At 28.5% G+C, this 20,950-nt stretch overlaps 1 protein-coding gene across 1 annotated transcript in view; it reads left to right on the top strand.

Moving 5' to 3' along the window:
• The first annotated feature begins 12,759 nt into the window (after window positions 1-12,759).
• The window catches only part of LOC129958723 (uncharacterized), a 367,468-nt gene continuing 359,277 nt past the window's right edge, over window positions 12,760-20,950 (top strand). The window contains exon 1 of the mRNA XM_056071376.1: window positions 12,760-12,848. The gene's annotated coding sequence lies outside the window, so the exon portion shown is untranslated. The remainder of the gene's footprint in view (window positions 12,849-20,950) is intronic.

The following is a 20,950-nucleotide window of genomic DNA, read 5'->3' as shown; positions in this document are numbered from 1 at the left end:
GATAGCGCCGGGAGTTTCATCTGGTCAAATTTGACAATTGTGGATGTTGTCCATTGAGGCAAAAGTGGACTTTGACATTCCATAGAATGTTTCATGACCAAGAGACATCAACCACTATTCCAGAAAACAAACGAAGTACACAATTTTAAGATCTGAGTCCCCGTCCGGCAGTAGGTGCACAGACTAGAGATAAAAAAATTTGCAAAATCTGCCTTAAGACTTTCTGAACATTATAATACGGCATATCCAATGCACGAAAAACAACTAGCACACTCATACTAACATGCGACGACTAACTGCTGGTTTCAAAGATTTGATAGCCACATTTTCAAGTTAGAGAGCTAGACTTGCTTTTATCCTCTTCCTAGAAGAGTCCCAAGTTGACCAGTTATTTCTTATTTCTATGTCATTTTGCGTTGCACACATGGAGATATTGGATCTTTTCGCATCCGCTTCACACGGTGGAATTCTTTTACAGCAGTAACAGAATTCTGCTAGTTCTGGTAACGTCTTTTCTTGAAACGTAGGCAAGATGTGTAGACAGTAATTAATGTTTTTGTACCATCCGCCTTTTTTTTTAATCCAAAGAATGAAGCTAATAGGCATCTCTGTAATACAAATGATGTTTCACATTTTTTATTCGTATAAATAAATGCCATTTGTAATAGCACCATCTATTAGTGAATTTTGCGATTAAAATTTGTTTATTTAATAAATATCGAGACCATAATTTGAATGATCTGTAGCTCGAATTTTATCTCATATGGACCAACAGAATGCATTCTAAAGTAGGAAACTTATTTTTTCTTGACCCTGTACTTAATCTGATCACAAACTTTTCTTAAATATGAAATATAATATATTATGTCTTTCTAGAGAGACCCCATAACAAAAATAATTTCATTGAATTTCTTATTCTTGTGACCCTGTAAAGCTACGATAATCAACTTTCGCATAGGAAATCAGAATTTTATATGATTGCTTTCCTGCCCAACCAATATTATAACAAATCAACGGAGTTTTCGCTGCCTTTTGACGAGTTGACTCGCTGTATGGTACCAGTTATATAGGTGATATCTAGGCTAATCCGATGATGCCTAGCGACCGATCAAATTATTATTTATTTATTTTAGAGTCTGAAATCCGGCCATAGTTACTGGAAAATTGCTAATGTTTATTAATACTCCTCGTTGAAGCTACTCGAGAGCGATTTCAGAAAACACTTCATGAATCGGAGCTATAGTCAAATGATAAGAATGACTTGAGCCGATATTCAGAACTTGATATATTCAGATGTAGAGCCTGAGCCAGCACTGAATTCCCACACCATACCAGCGGGAAGATATCTCACTCTGATATCAGAATTAATACCTACCAGACTCACATAAACAACACGTCTTTAGAGGAATCGAGATTCGAATCTGGATTTTTCAATCTCAAAACTGAGACTTTATCACTAGGGTACTGCGGGTTGCTACGATATCGTTCATGAAGCAATGCTGAGAACATTTTTTTTCATGTCTTATTTTATTTCGTCTTTTAAAAAGAAGGAATTTCAGGTATTCATAAAAAATGTAAATTAAAATGTTCTAATTACAATAGGTAATGTATATTTCCTTTGGTTTTGTAGAATAGTACGGTACCTAATTTATAATTCTGTCTGTTCAATAATTGTTGTATACCTTCAAAACTGAGTTTTGATTCTGCAAGTAGATATTTTCCTATAAATAAAGGGAACAAAATATCCTCTTCTCTCAACTTCTTGCTCTTTTCCTTTCATTCTCGACTAGTGAAATGGGAAGTCGCTTGTAGGAACCATTAAAGCAGCTTTTAGGAGGAGACAAGCTAAATGAGTATTGTCACTGAAGAAGCTCTCAGAAAGAAGGCTACCATTTTCTAGGCCAGGTAAGGGGCGTCATCAACAGAAAAGTTGGACAATGCTTCTACGACACGCAAAGAAAATCTTCATCGAGAGCAACGTAACGGCTCCTAAGATGCACTCTAATCGATGAAGTTCCTTAATGATAGAATTTGAGAAAATTTTACAGAAGACAAATATCTTTTCTCAGGCTGGGTTTATATTGTGTTAATATGTTAAATCATATTTTTAGAGATAATCCAAAGAGTTATCAATGAGTTTAATGGCAGTAAAATATTAGAAAATAATAGAATTTTATAAGTAACCTGAAGAAGTTTTGAAATTCAACCAGGAATGCTCTGGAAACTGGATATGTAATCTAGGAAGCTACTTAGTGGGAGGTAATGATGATATTAAAGACAAAAAAAGAAGTAGTGAAATAAGTAAACATTTGAAATAGCACGAAGAGATAAAGTGATCACTTTCAAAGAAAATATTGAAAAAAAAAACCAATGTCATTTTGTAACATGCTATTTAGATCATAAGGAATTGATTTAAACAGAGAGGATAAACATGGTGGCTCACGTTTTTTCATTCGGGGAAAAAATTGGAGCTTCACTCTGAATTTAGGTGGTAAAATATATATCAAAACTAAGTAATGAAACTTTTAAAATCATCTACTAAAATTTAATAGGTATTTCGCTCTTAGCATTTAGCTGAAAGTTTACAAATTTATAATTCACTTATTGATATTGCAGTTAAGAGCTTACCTTTTACAATTCTGCTTTTTATTCAAGATTTAGTTTACAAAATAGGTTTAATAAGTTTTCTTTGGACATTTTGTATCATGGGTAATTTGAAAATGATACAATTAATTTGAAGAATACATCATGCCTCTATCGTTCTGTTTGATGTGCATTGTTGTACAATTCCTTTACTCAGCTAAATTATGTACATTTAGCGAATACACAAGCGGTTTTAAACGATCCCAGAAAGAAAATTCACAGTGTTTAAGACTAGACCATAATTCACATTTTGTTTCAAAAGATTAATTGTAAATGTTTAAAAAGCGAAAACAAAGTTCAAAATATTTTTCTGTTAAAATGTCCACTGAACACAAGTATTGAATAATACGTAAGATGGTCTTTTTTTAGTATTATGTCTATTTTATTGCTCAAAATTAGATTGCAGTGTTATTTTCTGTTAAAATATAAATGACTTTTTTTCTTTATAAATTGATTTCCCCTGGTCTAAATAGCATACATACGCAATGGCGTTGGATTTGACCTTGTATTTCCTCCGTAAATGAACTCAAAACACTAATTTATCTGCATTATTATTTTAGCCTTTTATCTCTAGGCTAATTCATCCACATATGCCAGATTAATTCTTTCAAGCACGATAGTTTATTTCTAAAACCCCTATATCAAAGTATTTATTGCAAGGGGGTTCATTTTTAAACCACTTAATAAAAAAAAAGTATATCTTTAAAGTTTACAAATGTAAGCTTGAAAATTAAAAATATGCTTTCTTCCTTAAGTGCTTTAAAAACTGAGCCACCATGCGTTAAACGCTTTAATATAAGTGGTTCAGAAAATAAACCACTGTTCTTGAAAAAGTTAAGGTAACTATTATATGTAATGTAATAGTTAAGAAAAAGCATTCTTTAGAAAATTAACTTTGAAAAAGTAAATGAAATTAATCGGTTCTTTTTAATATTAACCCTTTGCACTCGGAAAAGTCATTCGATGCATAATTATTCATCTGATGCAAAGATTTGTTTATTGCTCTGAAAAATAAATATATATATAATTGTTTAAAAAATTAATTTACATCTTTTTATCGTTCTATAGGCGTTTTTAAGAATCAAAATTGAAAAATAAATAAATTAAACGTCAAAATGATGCACCGTCTTGAATGGTGAATGAGAGGCACCATCCGAGTGCGAAGGGTTAACTTAATGTTGACACATAAAATGGGACAATACAGCGAATTTTTTTTAATCCAGGATACTGCGTAGAACATCAGAACTTACTTGACTAATACCTGGTCAATATGTCTGATCAATTAATATTAGAATTTCATAATTTGGGCTTTCAAATAAAATTTTCAATCTGTTTTATCTAATTTCGATAATAAATCTAACTTTAAAAAATAATCAACACTTTTTAATTAGAGCTGCTTAAATATAATATGTGGGAAAATCCGGGACATCTCTGCACTACTACGCGTATCATTTTATCTTAAAAAAACTTCTAGAAAATTAAAACATATTTTAAAACAAGTAATAAATCTGCATCTATTGCTTAAACGCGCGTTTATTTTTTTAAAAGATAATTTTAAAGAAAAAAAATAACATTACATGTTTAATAGAAAAATAAAATTACAGAATCACCATTTAGTGTTAAAGAAAAACTTGTATTAAAGAAATATTCATAGAAGGAAAAAAAATTGCTACCTGAAGGTCAACTATGATGAAATGCTCTATAAAGATTATTTCTTTATGCATAAAGCCAACACGAGAAGAATTTATTTTTTTAAGGTAAATGAGAGATTATTTTCTGCGAAAAAAAATTAAGGAATTGTTTACCGCATGTTTCTGAAGTATTTACTAAAGATGACATTAATTTTTTTCTTTCTGCTTAATTAGACCGTATTTTTTTTTATCACAATATATCTCATGGTTTCTTTTATTTCATTCATTTTTATAATTTTTTTTATTAGGGAGTAGATTCCGATAAAGTGATTTTATAGCATTTTTATAAGCTTGTACGTGAATTGAAAATTTTTTTAAGACATCTACTTAATTGTTATTTTTTTTATGTTAGACAAAAAAACCGGGGGGATTGAGAATTCATTGATTCTAAAAGCTAATGGAATATTAATAAAGAATAATTTATAGATTATTCAAAAAATAAATTAGAGCATCCGTGAAACACTTAGCAAAGATGAAAATTATCCGTAGAATTAACTCTGTTGCCTCAGATGGCGTTGAAATTGTTTTATAATATACGCTATTATGACTTTATTCAATAAACATTATAAGTAAATCAATTATTTGAATCATGACATATGCATGACACTAAAAAGTTTTGCTTGCAAAATTATTTTATTTAGTTTAATGGATAAAAAGATGTCTCAAGTACTTGGAGCTTTCAGAGTTTCAATATTTGTAAGTATATATTCAAACAAAATCGAGCAAATTTAAAAAAAAAAATCCATTTAAGTACGTATAATATAGAAGGAAATAACTGGTAAAATTTTCAGATTGATGTCTGGATTGTTTTTTGAAAAATTTGATTATGTTGGAAAAAACAAAATCGTCAAAAAAGACTTAATACTTTATTTTATCAATCGGAGTCCAATAAAAGGGGGAACATTCTATTATAAAAGTCCTTTCTACAATTTTAAATTGTGTCATAATGATTCGATTAAAATTAAGCGGCGAAAATTAATTTTGAAATTAAAATTTGGTTTCAATTATCAAGTCTAAATTCCTTTTTCGAAGACAGTTATGTTTCCGATTTTTACTTTTTAATGCTTTTCGATTATCGATCACCAGGAAGTAAGACTTTTTCCCTTTTCACTTTCTTCTATACTAAGCGTAGAGATAGCATTGTAATCTTAAAATATTTCGAACACGTGATTTTGACGAATTTCCTCGTTTTAGACCCCTATGAATTTGGAAAACACATTTTTAGCATTATGTCTGTCTGCCTATCTGTCCGTTTTTGACCAAGATAACTTAAAATGCTTTGAGTTAGGCGGATGACATTCAATATGCTTAGTATAGAAATTCAATATGCTTAGTATAGAAATTCAATATGCTTAGTATAGAAGACAAAATTTGTAGATTTCCATCAAAGTGTGAGCAAAATTTTCTCAGAGTAGGTCTGAATGTCCTGCCGTTCGAATATAAGATAACACGATAATTACATAACAAAAAGAGTTAAATGAATAAAATTGGGCACATAGATTTAACATCTATAGTGTAGTTGCCTTCCTAACTTTGAATCAAATCCAACAAGGGTTTGACCGTCTATCTGTCTGTACTTTCAAAAGCATATAAACGTGATAAAACTCGAAAATGCAGTGACTTAAATATATCAAATTTGGTTTGTGATTTTGTGACTGTAAGTGTAGCTACGTGTCAATGAGTTGTTGTAATCAGATGGAAAAAACACGCCTAAAACACAGATTTGATTTCGGATACAGATATTAATCTGAAAAAACTAGCAAAAGATCACGAGATAGATTGGTAGCTCACAACATTTGTCTTGGATAATAAGTGATCACTGATAAAAGATTTTTAAGAGTTTTAATTCGATGCTTAATTAACTGAAATTTGAAATTTTTTTCTGAACCAGAATAAAGTATCACACAACAAATTTTTAACTTGCATACATATTTTTTACTACTTTAAAATTAAATTATTAGCTTCAGTGCATTTTTAATGATTTTCATAAAATGCTCAAATTAGATCGAAACACATTTTTTTTCAGTAATACTTTTTTTGTGCGTAACCATGTGCAACGAATGGCAAGATGGCGCATATACAATGCAGATATTTCAACAGTTCTATATTTGGCTAAGCAAAACTAATATTAAATTTTCAGCTTATTTCTAACTAATGTTTTAACAAATTTTAAAACATCAGATCTTTTTAATATGGTAATATTTCTTAGGGTGGAATTCTTTCTGTAAATTATATGATTTAAAAATTGTTTTCCACGGAATGCTGTAAAAATCAAAGCAGACGAAAGCAAGGGAAAGGAATCAAGTCTAAATATTATCATACAATTATGTTTCAGATTAGAGTTTCGGATCTTTTTTTTTTGCAACCAGTGAATCTTAAAATGGTAACCGAAAATTATAGGAATAAAACGTAACTAGGTCGTCTCGTTTGGAATTTCTTAGTCAACGAAGATTTGTGGATTTAATTTAATATTTTTCCAAAGAAAATGTATTTCAGAAAAGAATTCTGCGCATTTAATTCTAGAATTCTAGAATACTCATGCCCTCCATTTTCAGATTCTCTTGTCGCTTATCAATGATTACACCACAGCTATGCAGAAAAGAAAAATAAGAGATTTTAAGAATTTTTCCGAAATTATTAACGTATTATTATTTCTTTGCATTTCAAAATTGTTTACACAAATTCTTATCTCCATGCTCATATTAGCATTTCTTATTATTCTCCTTGGGTTTTCTTAACTGAGTATTCTTTCAACTATCAGGTGCGTAATGCATAATAGCATCATATATCCTTCTTTTGCATATCGTATTTTAAAAATTCAAACAAGAAAGAGTAAAACCTTTGGCCTAAAAAGAATTGCTGTTTCTCAAATAACCAGGTTTTTTTTCCATTTGTCATTGTCATCTAAGATGAGAATTATTCTCCCGTGACCAATTTTTGCGGTTTTATGTAGGATTCCGAATAACAGGCCAGTATAAAACATTACCTTGATTCTTCTTTCTTAAAACTTGACTTGGTCGATTGAAAGAAAGACATTTTCAAGTGTTTTCTTTTACTGTTTCAAAATATCCTTGTTAGGACACAAACTTTTTGAAGGCATAGTTTTTATTTCTGGAGAAATTTTATAATAAAGGGTAGATGTTATTACAACATTGGTACATTTTTTGTATCGGTGGTAGGTATGTGCTCTTGAAAGATATTTCATTTGATTACATAGTGACACTAAACGATTTTTCTTATGTTTCCAGAATATCTGATTCGCATCAATAGGTGTTTTGTACTGTCACTACCTTTTGGAAATTGTATCTCTTTCTTTTCCTTAGATGATATATAAAAATGGACTCATTTGATTAATTAGTAATGATATTGTACCCTAATATACATTTGATTAGTTAGTAATGATTTTGTACCTTAATATACATTTGATTAGTTAGTAATGATATAGTACCCTAATATATTGAACTATGAAAAACTTGAAACAGATAATAAACATCTATTAACAAGGAAACTAAACAAAAAGAATTTAAAAGATACAGGAAAGACCATTGAAATGCATATTCTCCATTGAACTGTATCATCATTTTGCGCTTAGCATCTTTATAAAGGGAAGAGGTTATAGATTGGATTTTTGAATCTATTCCTTTTGGTACCACTGGATGCATATTTTGAAAGGAATATTTAATTTTTATGTAGAAACCTGAAATTCATCCTTCTAGTAGTGATTATCAGTTACCTCGTTTATATGCTCAAGAACAGAAATAATTCCTTTTTAGGTTTGCGGAGGGAAACTGCAGATTGTAACAGTTGTCTCCATGTAAATGAATACGAACCTTTAAAAAATAATATAAATTTTGCACCGGAATGTCTTGTGGTACATGCATGGATATCGAGGTGATTCTTCAATTGTGGTATAACCATAATCAAATAAATCAGTTATTTAACTTTCCAGCAAAAACTGATTTACAATTCTTTTGGAAACCAGAATGAATTGGTCTACTCTGATAGATAGTTGTATTGTAAATCACAGTCAGCATTTAATAAACTGACATTAATATGTTGCCCTCTCAATCAATCAGCATAAATGAAATGCATCAAATGGAAACATTATTTCTGTAAGCAAATCTAAATATGATATTTTTATTATACATGACAATATTTCTATAGAATATGAAATGCTTTAAAGTTCTATATTCGTATACGAAAAGAAGGAGTAGGGGCGATCATTATTCGACAATACTTTCTCTTGTATGATTGCAAAGTATAAACCAAAAACATGGGGCGGTATATGTTAATGAACATAAAATTTGGTTGGTCCAAAGTTAGTTTATCTCAATGGAGGTAACTTAGATATGGGGATGAGAAGTCGCTGTATAGGTGAAGCAGGTTCTGTCCTCCTTTGTTGGTATAATTGGTTCGAGTTTTCTCTACTCAGATCGTGTTTACCACTTATGTGGGGATAGATGGACACATGAGATGCATTGTGATGAAGATATTTTGTGTCCATCTCAGAGCCCGAATTAAATGTCAGAGTGATTCTATCATTCAGATATTCCGAAATCTTTAGCATGGCGGAAATGTCTCGTTTTGTTATTTTAAACGACTAAGTCTGTACTGGCAGTCGGACGGTATATACTGGGTATAACAATGCCAAAGATAAATGGTCAGATCAGTTACTTAGAAACGAATAAAAAATGGATCACAAATGACATCTGGAGGTCCTCAGTTTCCTAAAGATTAATGCAAGGATATGAAAGAACCAATTATAAAAAATATTGAAAGCTTTATTTTAGGATCCTGAAAAATTACTGATAGGCACCTGGAATCCATGCTGCATCCAATAATGTATTGTCTCAATATTTGCAATCGGATTTTGCGTAGATATTAGTGCTTCAGTTGTTTTTGCTTCTTAGTTACCTGACATAAATATGTATATCAGCTAGTCTGTATTTCATGAAACATGAAATATGCATAACAGCTAGTTCGTATTAAGTGAAACATTCTATTTTACTCTTGAGGTACACTCGAATCTTACCTTTACACACCGTTTATGATTCGTTGTTCAATATGGGATTTTTGCCTCATTTCGTATTCTTTATTTGAGCTGTCCTTTTCTTAACGTTATTTTGAAACTCTGTTCATAAAATTCATCAAAGTCTCCGCGTCTGGCAGGAAGTATGAAAGAGAAATGTAAATCTTTCGATAACATAATAAATTTATGACGAACAGATTTTAAATTAACAAATACTGTTTCAAGTTTTTCTTGCAATCATTTCTGATATTGATTCTCAATTCTTGAAACAAGGTAACACTTTGACTTTAATTATCCATAAATATTCTGTGTTTGTTTGATTTAATAGTAATACATTTTTTTTATCTCAGAAAAATTTTTAAGCTGCTTGATTTGATCTGCTTTACTTTTTTAATGCTCATTATGTATAATAAAGTGTAATTTTGCTATAATTTAAAAAAAGATCGAAGCAAAATTTAAAAAAAAGCAAAGCACTATTAGATGCAGCATTAAGAAGAAAAAAATGCAGTCAAATGAATTATGACAAATAATCTTTACTTTCGCAGCTTTAATGCATTTTATGAACTATTTCAAAAATACTTAAAAGCTTGCTAAATAGCCATTTTCTTCCGTTATTATTGATAAAGCAATCAAATTGGTAACGATATGCTCATCTATTCATTACAGTTTGGTACCGCTTAGAAAAACTAATTCAAGAAAGAAAAACCATTTTTCAGTTTCTAAATGCTTTCTTGATAATTAAGTTACTTAATCGAAAAAAATATTAAGTTGTATTTTAAAAGAAAACAGCCTTATTCAAAGTTTATATTCTTTATTTTCTCTTTAAAAAAATCAAGAATCATGCTTTCTCAAGTGAATAAATGAAAATAATAATTTTCGCCTCTTTCTGTGTTTTAAGAGTTTTGTAAATAGTTTTATAGTTAATTTCTTTTATTTTTCTTGAACTAAAGCTATTATAAATATTTACATAAATATTTACCGTGAATACGAATATGTAGATCCTCCTTAACTTTTGATGGTGTCGATATGCAAAGAAGATTATATGAAAACTAGATTCAGTTGGAAATTCGAAAACAACCAATGAATTTGGGGATTCATATATTTTTCTTTGTATATCCACACCATCAAAAGTCAAGGAGGCTCTACATATTCATATTGACGGTGAATATTTATGTAAATATTTATGACCAAAAACAATCAATGAATTTGGGAATTCATTTGATAAACCAGAGCAATAGATAATATATATATTTTTTTCAATTCTTATGTTAATTTTTTTTTAATAATTTGCTACGTTTGGACGTCAATTTTTTTAAAAAAAACTTTTTGTTACTTCTCCACGAAGATGTGACGCTCTACATTCTCTATAAATGGCCAGTAAAATTCTATTATTGTCTCTAATGCTGATTTTTTAATGAAATAAATTTTATTAGCTTGCTAATTCAAGAATTCTGGGGAGGAATATTCGGAGCAATATTGTGTTCCAAATTCCAAAGAAAAGTTAGAGTCTCCATGACTTCCTTGCACATTTTCGACTTGAAGGTAGATAGATCATGGTTTCGATACTTGATTTTATAGAAGATACATTGCGTATTCGGTTCTGGTAGCTGTTAAATTCATTAGGACATACCATTTTATTGATGAAATCGTTTTCTAGTTGCAGTTCAAAATTATGGGTTGCATATCCAAATTGACCTCGTGTAGCTCACAAATAAGATAATAATCTACCAAAAATCAATAATAAAGAGGAAATTGTATCTTAGTTATGTCACTTTCCATTTTGAAGCAGCATGGAGGCTATTTTAGTCAGACCAAGTAATTTCGGCCATCGTGGACAGATGCCGAGGATGAAACTTAAACCAGCACTCTATTTCTCCTAAAAAGAGAAAGAAAACGGAAGAAACAACAATTTGCGTCTTCTCTATCGAAAATGGGATTATCTTGTTCCCAGTAGTTGATGCAAAGTAGGGTTAATACAAAATATGCCGCGCAATATTATCGCAAACATAATAAAAGCTAATCTTAATCACTCTCACACTTTCGACACGAAATAATACGGTAGTCATTTCATGCAATTATACAGACAAACTGCAATAATTCATTGCAGTGGCTTTCAACGGTATAATTTAATTTTTAATCCTTGAGTTTCAAGAAAATGAAATGGAAACATTGTATGCACTATTTAAGAATGAAATAATTCACACCTTCTTAAGGTAGCAATTTAATAACTATTTAAAATATTCGTAAACAAAAATTTTTTATTCGTATACATAAAAAAAAAAGTTTTATTCGTAATTAAAAATTATTCGTATATGAAAAGTTTTTCTACACAGTGGCTTTCAACGGGATAATTTATTTTTTAATTCTTGAGTTTCAAGAAAATGAAATGGAAACATTGTATGCACCATTTAAGAATGAAATAATTCACATTTTTTAAGGTAGCAATTTAATTATTATTTAAAATATTCGTAAACAAAATTTTTTTATTCGTATGCATAAAAAAAGGTTTTATTCGTAATTAAAAAATATTCGTATATGAAAAGTTTTTCTACATACTTAAAAATCTATTCACCAATAAAAATTTTTTTTATCGATATATAAAAGCACTTATTCATAAGTAAAAATTTATTCGTTTATATTATTTATTCTCATATATTTGTGGATAAAATATATATCCGTATACGTAAAAAGTATTTATTTGTAAATAAAAAAATTATTGGTAAGCAGAATTTTTTCTTCTGTAGTACATATTTATTCATGATTAAAAATTTATTAATATACATAAAAAGCATTTAATCGTAATTAAAAATTTATTCATATATAAAAAGTATTTACTTGAATTTAGAATTTATCCATTTATAAAAAATAGTGTTTATTCCTATAGAAAAAAATATTCATTCACAAATAAGATTATGTTCATATAAAACGTATAATTACTAAATGAACATTAATTCATGTATAAACAAATCGAATTTATTAATTCTCGATACCCAAAAACCCCAGAGATAACAATACATATAAATATTTTAAAATTGGAATTAAAAAAAACTGTGCCATGAAAATATTAATTCTTCCAATATCATTTAAAAAGAATTGGTATACTTTATTCGTAATTTTTATATCAATGAAAATACCGTTGAACAAGCTATATACTCTGAAAGTTAACTGAAATGCCCTTTCTCCCTCTACATCTTATCTAAAGCTGCGCTATAAATGGATAACCTAATCTTACTCTCACATTGACTGCAATTTCACATCCATGACAGATTACCTGTCATTGTTGTAATAACAGGCATATGAATGGGAATTTCGCAAGCTATATGACGCCATTAATGGACTGAGGTAGTACGTGCCGTATTTGGGTGTTTGGTAGATTGGCTTCTGTCCTTTGAATCATGGAGTGAATTCCAGTGAATTTCTATTCAGTTTGTGTGTATTTAAGCCATAAATGTTCGACCTGGCGACTCAAGTATTACTGCAGTTAAGTATGTATAGTTACAATTGTTTGAAAATGAATTTGTTACTATGAGACAAATTTTATTGTGGAAATGTAAAAGAATTTCTTTATAATGAAGATGTAGTTAATTTTCTTCGTGAAAAATTATATTAATTTTTATTTTAAATGCTTTATTTAGAATTATACAAATTCCATTACATAAACATATATTAACTAAATTATGTTCCTTGATTTATATTAATCAGTATTGATGTTATATATTGGTGATTAACAAATAACATATATCCCCATTTTTCGGGTTTCACAAGAATATGAAGAAATTGTAATTTTTTAATCAATAAGAAATATTCCACTGTTTTTCTCATATAATATTAAGACAACAATTTTTAATAAATGTGAGAAAAGTCAGAAATTCCCGTTGTTTTTAAAAATGTTTAAATTTTTTTCATTGGTTTTGTAAAATTGAGATACATGTTGTTACTTACTAAGTGACAATATTTTGTTTCTATGAGACCGATTCCTTTACAAAATTTTGAAATATAAATTATATGATGTGCTTTTATTCATTAATAACTTTAAAAAATTCTGAAATATTTTTAGCACAGTTTAGCAGATTGTTTTCATAGGTAGTACAAATTATTGAATTGTCTAAACACTTAAACATACTTGTCCTTTTTTAATTTTATTGGTTCGGAAATTACTTTGAAAATCTGAAACACTATTACTGATATAAGAATGAAATTTAACATGCCATCTCTCTAAATCCTAACGAGGGTCATTACTATGCAAAATAGGGAAATAATATCAGCTATTTCTTAATTCTATTGGTATTATTTTAGGTGACTCAGTTTTGGCATTTTTAAGAACGCTTTAAACTTATGTATAGTTTCTAATGAGCATATCAATACTAAGAGTTTTTATATTACAATACGAAGCATTGTTACTCATTTCATTATGACGTAGATTCACGTGATTTCACATTGACGCAGAAAACGTAACTGCTCATGACTTCCGACAATAAATTGCACGTTGCTTTATGCTGCGACGCCTTTAGTTTTCCTCTTAAAATTGGATTGGTACTTCAGATTTGACAAGTACAACATTAATTTGAAATTTGGTCTTAGTAACTGGGATTTAAAATCAGAAATCATGAACATTATATGATAGTTATAAAAGAGTGTAAGTTTCTAATATTTCTGCAGGCATAGTTCGAAATGAGAATACATTGTAAAATAGATTGTAATAGAATCTATTATCTAATTAGGTGAAATTCTCACGCCGAGATTTACATAGTGAGGATTCTACTATATTTGGTCATTATGTTATTACTACTGTCTAAAATATAGCAGGCTTATCCCGAGTGCCTTATAAATAATTTTATTTCAACAAAACACACTATTTAAGATATGTGAAAGAGGTCATTAAATAACTTATTCTTAATTAAAGGCATTTTCAGCTAAAATCATAAATGGATTGAAACCAAATTTCAGCATATTTTTCAGACGTTTCATATGCAGATTATGGAAGTCATGGAGAAACAACTTACGTTTAAAGAAAAAATAATATTTCAAAAAATCGGTGAAGCAACATTTTATTCACGGAGAAGGTCATCACAATAAAAATTTCGTTCGTGAGTTAGGGACCCTGAAGCTCATTAGTAAAAAAATTATTCTTTGTGAAGTTAATAATGTATATCATTCATTTTTGTACGTGCATTTTTTATTATTCGAACAATAATAGCATTTTTATCTATCCATTTTCTGTGCATCCTTTGACCCATTTTCATTCTCGCTGAATTCAAATGTTTCCTGTCAGAAACTTTTGTAGCTAATTGTTTTTATAAATTTCATCTTCTCACATCTTTCACAATTTGTAAATGAAATTTAGATTCAATACGCTCATTATTTTTAGCAGCTAGTTAGTTAGTTTTTTTAATGGCGCAAGAGCCAGATTTGACCATGCTGTGCCAATATTATGTTATTTTTAGCAGCAGGTGCTGCCAAATACAAAATACCATTTTATGGCCACCATTTATACATGTAAATCCGTAAAGTTCTTCTAAGCCCCTTAAATTAAGTAGTCTCATATAGGCCAAGAAAGTGACGTACATCTATAATAAAGTGACTATGTTGAATTTGTGGGAAGAGTTAGAGCGCCCCCCCCCCTCCATAAAAAAATTGATAAATGTATTCTCCGGTGATATTACACAATTTTTCAGAATTAATCAACGACGAAGTGGAGTTTGAGCAGCTAAGAAAGTAAGGAAAAATAATAATAACAATAATAAAAAAAGCAGAAATCCGCACACTGGGGAAGAATACTGGAAAACACAGTTTTCAACTTTAGGATGAGCCCTTTTTATAAATCACGGAAAGTTTATAATTTTAATCTCAATTATCTCCGCCAATTTTATTGATAACTCCATGAAATGTTTCTCGGTTTTTTTTCCTTTTTATTATGGTATAACATACATTTTTCTAATTGGACTTATTAGCGATCTTCATTATTTTTTTTACAACTTCCTTATTTTGCCTCTTAGGATGCTGTAACCTGTTTCAATAAATAAAGCATAATCACTTTACTACAGGCACACGTCACTTTAGTAGCTATACATTTACTTTCACTGCCCTAAATTGCACAAATGTAATTCATTACTCCTAAAGTTAAAATGCTTTATATATATTAAATTATGAAATGAAGGTCAAGCAGCAAATTTAAGATAATGTCGGTATTTTATTTAAAAAGATGCAAGCCATATATTACAGTTTATTGAAAATTTGGCGATAATTTAAAGTGGTATAAGTAAGAATTTCGAGTAATAATAGAAATATGATAATTGTTACTAAATGAACGGAGATTAGTAGTAAATGCCCAAATCGGCATAGTCTACTAATTAGAATAATCCATAAAATATAATATTACAATGATGCTATCCCTTTAATTAAAAAAAAAAACGAATTTAAAAACTTCATTTTTTTTTCGCTGAAATAAATTATCCAATTCTTGTTAAAAATTAATTAATGTTAAATTTTGCTCTATTCAGTTTTAAAATTCAAAGTCGAAAATCGTTCACTTTTTTTTTATATTTCCATAAAAATTAAATTTTTAAACAAAAAGAGTCTCCATCACATATACGGCAATAAGTTAAATAAACTTTCAGTATGACAATAAATATGAAAATAAAAAGAATCAATAACATAGAAGAGATTTCATGACAAGTTTAGATTCCAATTAATTAGCCTTTTTAGTCTTTACAGGCAAAAAAGACTTTATAAAATTACTAACAATAAAAATATAACCAGATAAAACAAAAAATATTTATTACCGAAAGATACTAATATTCATACATTTTATTAATCTTTTTCAAAAGATTTATTTAAAAATATATCAGAAAAAGTGCATTTATTATTTTGAAATGATGAGATATTTCCGAATACATTGGCGGAAATTGATATATTTTAGGAAAAATACCAACTTGGCAATTTCAATTCCGGTTTGTGCAAACATTATTCAAGATACTATAAGTTATGTACAAATTAATAAAGCTATTTCTTGAAACAAATTTTATTAAATTTATGCACTAAGAGTTTCAAGATAAATTTAGATTCCAATTATATAGTGGGGCAATTTTTATGCACGAAAGATAATGTACAAAATAAATGAATATAATATCATAAAGAAGTGAAATAAGAAATAGAATAATTGCATGAATCGAAAAATATATTAAATGAATATGCACACATTTTAATCAAATTTTGCGAAAAAATAGATTTATTATTACATTCTTTTACTTAATTTTATTTCTTTTATAAGGAAATTTAATTTGATTTCTTTTATAAAGAAATTATTATTCATTTTTTAAAGAATGATAAGTAGAAATTAATAATAAAGATCAAAAAATTAAACATACATTTTTATAGAGCACTAAAAAGTAGAATTTTTAAAATTAAAAAATGGAAGTTGAACAAAATCGTGAAAAAAAGATGCATTAATAACTGCACTTTGAAGAAACGATCCCTAACTATTTATAAAGAAATTTAAATATTTGATAAATGTTATAAAGATTCCAATTTGCTTAGAATATTTCTATCACCTCTTCAAGCATTTACGATTTTGTTTTGACGTCTACATTTTTGATGAATCATTTCTACTTTTTAGTATAAATAAAAACGTATTTTTAAGAATCTTTTATTTTTGATATTTTCATCTATTATCCTAAAATTTATCTAAGGTTTGACCTACTTAATATTTTGTACCAACGAAAAGGCTTACCTTACAATGTCTGAAACAGTTAAAAAATAATTCACCTGGCGATTTTGATTCCATTCTGTTGTAAAGCATCTATGCAAAAGGACAATCTCTTGGGATATGCAAGCCATTGATGTAAGGTAAGCTGCGTTAATATTGTTTAGTATTCATTAAAACACTCTAGAGTTCAAAGAAGATCTTTTATTCATGGAGTGATTGTATTGATTTTTGGAGACACTTAGCATTTTCTTTGGGAAATTATTCCCGTCCGTAAAAAGACGTTCTCCGGCAGAAAAAGAAATAAGAAGAAGCTTTACCGGCAAAATGACTCTCAATTCCTTGTTTGGATATCAGCCAAATGCCGAACCGTTTTTAAACAGAGAAGAGTAGAGAAAAAAACGGAAATGGCGGTAAGAAATAAAGTATTTGTCATTCGATTCCATAAGCGATTTTGTGCGGGACGGAAGATCAAGTCAAAGCTTGGAATCTTCAAGGGTTATGTCATGTTTGATTTTTTTTAAAAAAAAAGAGAAACGGAACTTGTGTGCGGAGGAATAATGAACCGTAATTTCCTTAAAGAAAAAAAGTTCTTAATGAAATTTTGGTCATGAATGGAACTAAAAAAATTTAAGTATTAGATTCGCTTAGATTTGTTAATATTTCATAAATTGTACTTTGAATATGATAATAACGTGCGGAAACATTGGGGGCATAGACGCAATATTTTATTAACAATTTATTGTCGTTAAAAAATAAAAGAAAAAAAAATAGAACGTTAAAAAATATAACATGAAAAGTTGTAAACTTCTGATTTGAAAATTTACATATAATGTGATTACTTTTTCAAATTTAACTTCGTGATATTTTCTATTGAATATATATAATTAATATTTCATTGTTAAATTCTTTTTTTTTTGTTATTTATTTTCATGAAGACGTGTGATCTATCATAATTTACCAGGATAAACAATTTTGACAGGGAAAAGTTTGGGTTTCATAATGTTATAGGATCATAAAATACGATACTGCTATGAAAATTGTCCTATGAAAATAGTCCAACAAGCTGGATAATGGAAAACGACACTTTGTTCCACGAATATTACAAAAAAATAAAAAAATATCGCAAAGCACAGGTGACTTACAAGTCAAACAGGTAATAAACATAGTCAAGATATTCTCGAAGAAGAATTTTTATACAAATTAACAACGCAAGCATACAGCAAATCGCTATTTAGAAAACAGCAATAACGCTTAGCATCCACAGCTTGAGAGCTCGCTTTGCGTACACATCTCCAAAGAGATATTCATAGTTCGTGTAATCATCTTCGCATATCTTATGGAGTTCTCCAAAAGAACCACCGGATCTCGGTTCTTAAAAGAAATAAAGTTTTATTTCTTTCACTTTTTAGATTATGAATTTTTGTCAGCAAGGTCACAAATTAACAGAAAAGTTTGATGCCAATGCCGGGAGTCACTTGCTTCATATTTATTAAAAATTTCTAAAATTCTTCCTTTCCAACCATAGATTTCTCAGTATTGGGAAGAAAGACCAGATAAATACTAAAATAATATGCAAGCACATTCTATAGATATGTCTGTCTACCTTTGCAGAACGAAACTCTTGTCCGAAACATCGTAGCATGGCAATATTTAGGCTTGATCCATGCATTTTGTTTTTGTCAATTTCGAGGAAAGCACGCATACCATTTTTATCTACCGATGAAGACAAGATAAAACTAATTTAAGAAACAAACAAGATAAATTTTTGTTGAATTACTCTTTTCAAGTTATTTTGTTGAACATTTTTTTACGAATATCAAAATGCCAACACCAAAATTTTTTACATTCAGACTGGAAATACAAAGTTTTGATCTAAAAATCAAAAAATTGATTGGTTACGGTACAAAAACGTATATATTGTTAGTATGCTTAGTGTTAAAGCAATTTTTATTCAGATGTTTTAATCAATATCCTGAAAAATGCAAGCAACTTAAAAATTACCAACAGTAAATATCTTAAAGTATGAGCCATTGGTAGTTTAGGAGGGTTCCAGTTTCACGTAATATATGTCTATGACTAATATGTTGTCGAGTGTCAAATGCCATGCAGCTTTTGCGCTGCAAGAATTTGGAGAAGATTGGATAGAGGCTCAAATGTCTTCTCATTTGATCATGATTAAAAAGGACAAAATTCAACAAAAAAACGTCTGTCCTGTTCCTTCTAATGAGGCACCACCATATCTAAGATAAACAAACTGTGATTACAACACTATTGGTTGTTATTCTGCTGGATATAAATACTCGGATATTATGTACATTGCACATGTACATCGATTGACATTGATTACTTTTATTTTCAATGAGATGGAATGCCAGTTTACATTTCCAAAATAATAAAAAACATACTTTAAATTATAATTTATTTATCGATAACAAATAATTATAATGATCTATTATGCATCACATGAGACTTAATTAAAACATTACATAGGATTCTTGTTTCATTCAACTAAAACATTTTTCTTAGTCTATAATCAGCCTTAATTGTAAACAACTTTTCAAAAGATTTCAATTTAATCATGTAAGAGTTTTCGTATTTATGTCATTGCGACATATTATGTTTACATTCTTCGATTATAATTTACTATTCGTTGTTTTGGAAATAGAGAAAAAAATTTAATTTCAGTAATAGGAAGAAGGTGACTTTTAAAATAATTCGGATTTTAAAAATTAGGAATGCTCATAAAAGGTAAATTTGATTTCAGTTGAGTACTTGAATAAAATAAATTCTCATAACAAAATAGTAAAATAACCATTATTTTAATGACTACTGAAATGTCAAAGGAAGAATTGAAGCAGCATCATTGAAACTACAATAGGATGCATAGTTTAAAATGGGAACAAAAAAAAATATACTCTACATAATCTTATAGATTATCACTTTCTTTGAATGTTGTTGTCTCCTTTAAAGAAGAAGTTAGAAGACTTCATTCAAATGAAAGTGCATAGTTTTCTTCTTTTTCATATTTTTAAATGAGTTTTCTTATTTTAAATATTTGACTCTTCTTTTTTCATAAATAGGATAAACAGAAAATCTTATTTTTATTTTACTGGAATTTTTGGTGCATATTTTGAAAAAGTAATTTTTATTTTTTGTTAAAAGTAGAGTAAATTAGTATAACTATATACAAAAGTTTCTAATGAAGTAAAAAATTATAAATATGTATGCTTATGTACGCTTGTGTGTACGTAATATGAATGAAAATTCGTGAAACTTCGAATACTATTGACGTGTTGTCTGTTGAACTTTTACATAACTTTTAAGATTTTTTAAAAAGGAATTTTTTATATATAAAATATTTTTAAGCTCTACAAAAGTTTCAACGGCAGATTGCTTTCTAGAAGAGATTTTTGCTTTGAAGTTTAAAATGTTAGAAATCTAATGTTGCTAACGTTTTCATATTATGAGTTTGAAATAAATTATATTCATATTTTTTTTTGCTAAACTATATTTATCTTTTTAAAAAACAGCGTTTTTTTAACGCTTTAGAAGTAAAACATAAATTAAATTTTTCATCGGCATTCTTTAGAATCAGTTTGTTGAAAGCACAAAGGGCAATTATAAAATAAATTGTCAAAAACAATCAAATAGATATTTGAATTAATTAAAATTTTGATTAATGTTTCTATGACGTTGAAATTGCTTACATTATCAACTGTAGTATAATCAGTATTTTTAGTTAATATTTTTTCAACTTTGGCATCATGAAATGATAATCAACATTATTCTTATGAAGTTCTTTTCAAAGGAAATAAAATGTTCTTTTCGATCAAATTGAAAATGCAATAAAAATTATTTGAGAATATGGAATTTTTGCTAAGA

This window comes from Argiope bruennichi, chromosome X1 (assembly GCF_947563725.1).
Source record: "Argiope bruennichi chromosome X1, qqArgBrue1.1, whole genome shotgun sequence".
Taxonomy (NCBI): Eukaryota; Metazoa; Arthropoda; class Arachnida; order Araneae; family Araneidae; genus Argiope; species Argiope bruennichi.
Note: the sequence above shows the minus strand (reverse complement) of the source record. Positions and strands in the feature narration are given on the sequence as shown.